The sequence below is a fragment of the Bos javanicus genome, chromosome 3, assembly GCF_032452875.1.
Source record: "Bos javanicus breed banteng chromosome 3, ARS-OSU_banteng_1.0, whole genome shotgun sequence".
NCBI lineage: Eukaryota > Metazoa > Chordata > Mammalia > Artiodactyla > Bovidae > Bos > Bos javanicus.
Window position 1 is genome coordinate 8,671,487 of NC_083870.1, and position 1,739 is coordinate 8,673,225.

The following is a 1,739-nucleotide window of genomic DNA, read 5'->3' on the forward strand; positions in this document are numbered from 1 at the left end:
CTCCTTTTGCATTCAGTCTTTCCCAGCATCAGGGTGGGGGGCCATAAAGGGCATAAACCAGGGTCAATCAGGAGGCAGAGACATTGAGGGAAAATCGTATGCAAGAGCTCTTATTGTGGTTTCCACAGGAAGAGGTAAAGCAGGATAAGCAGATTTCAGGTTGGCTAGTTTGAATAATTTCAGCAGGCTCTGGGGCACAGGGGCTATCTCTAGTTGTCTGGTTCCTGATCCTTGGTGACTGGGGCAGGTTGATAGTGTCCTGGAATGTGAGACCCTAACAGACAGAAGGCTGAGGGTACAAGCTCTGTATTGGTTGGTTTGCACATGACAGGAAAGTTCACAGGCGAGTTGTTTGCTACCCTTAGAAATTAGCTAACCCTGGCAGGGATAGTTCCTCCAGGGGAAGTAAGGCCCCAAGAAGTCAAAATATTAAAAAATTCAAGGAATGGGCCCTTCTGCCATCATTTTAAATTCAGGTCGATAAAATGCACCATCATCACCGCTACCTGGACTCAGGCTGAGCTGGTGCTGCACCCCCACCATGCAGCATGTAAGCAAGTATGATGACCCAGAAGCATTTGCAGAGGGCTACAAGATCAACATCAGTAAGGATCAGCAGGATGATAGTATAATGTTTATTGGAGCCTTGAGTTGGTATATAAGCAAGAAAGACCTGACTGAATACTTATCTCACTTGATAAGCTGTAGACTGCATAATCAAAACAGAGCCAATTACTCAAAGATCAAGAGGACCTGGATTTGTGCTTTTCAAAGATGCTGCTAGTGTTAATAAGACTTTGGAAGACAAAGAACACTAACTAGATGGCAAATTGATAGACCCACCAAAAGTTAATACTTTAAGAGTATTAACTTAAGAGGCAAAAAATCTCCTAAAAAGATTTTTGTGGGTAGGTTGAGCCCAGATACTTCTGAAGAACAAATTAAAGAATACTTTGGAGATTTAGGAGGGGTTGAAATATTGAACTCCCCATGGATTCAAAAATAAATGAAAAAAAGAGGATTTGTTTTATCACATATACAGATGAAGAGCCAGTAAAGAAATTGTTAGAAAGCACATATCATCAAATTGGTTCTGTGACACGTAAATTAAAATAAAAAAGCACAACCCAAAGAGATGTACAAGCATCAATAGCAATGGGAGGAAAGGGAGCTGCAGCTGGTGGACCAGGTGGAACTAGGATCATGGTGGACATCAGGGTCAAACCCCAAACCAAATATTAAGATGAAAGATACGGAAGTTACAAGAGTGCCTATGATATTGTGGTTTATTAAAAAATATATCTGATCATTCAGGTGATAATCAGAATATATGAGAAATATATATTTGGTCTTCATCCATAGTTCCTGTCTTACAGTTTCCTAAACCCTTGGAGTTCATTGAGTGATAAGAGCACTGAGATAACGTTTGGTCTCTTGTCCTCAGTTCCTGAAAATGCTTCAGGGAAAGCCAAAACAATCTTGAGGAAGGAAAAACAGAGCTAGAGGAATCAGGATCCCTGACTTCAGACTATCCTACAAAGCTATAGTCATCAAAACAGTGTGGTACTGTCACAAAAATAGAAATATAGATCAATGGAACAAGATCAAGAGCCCAGAAATAAACCCATGCACCCATGGTCAATTAATCTATGATGAAGGAGGCATGACTATGCAATTTTGAAAAGACAGTCTCTTCAACAAATGGTGGTGGGAAAACTGGACTGAAACATGGGGAAAAA

General features: G+C 40.7%; 1 pseudogene; it reads left to right on the forward strand.

Annotated features, from left to right (window-relative positions):
• The first annotated feature begins 215 nt into the window (after positions 1-215).
• On the forward strand, positions 216-1,419 carry LOC133245248 (heterogeneous nuclear ribonucleoprotein D-like; annotated as a pseudogene).
• Positions 1,420-1,739: the final 320 nt, after the last annotated feature.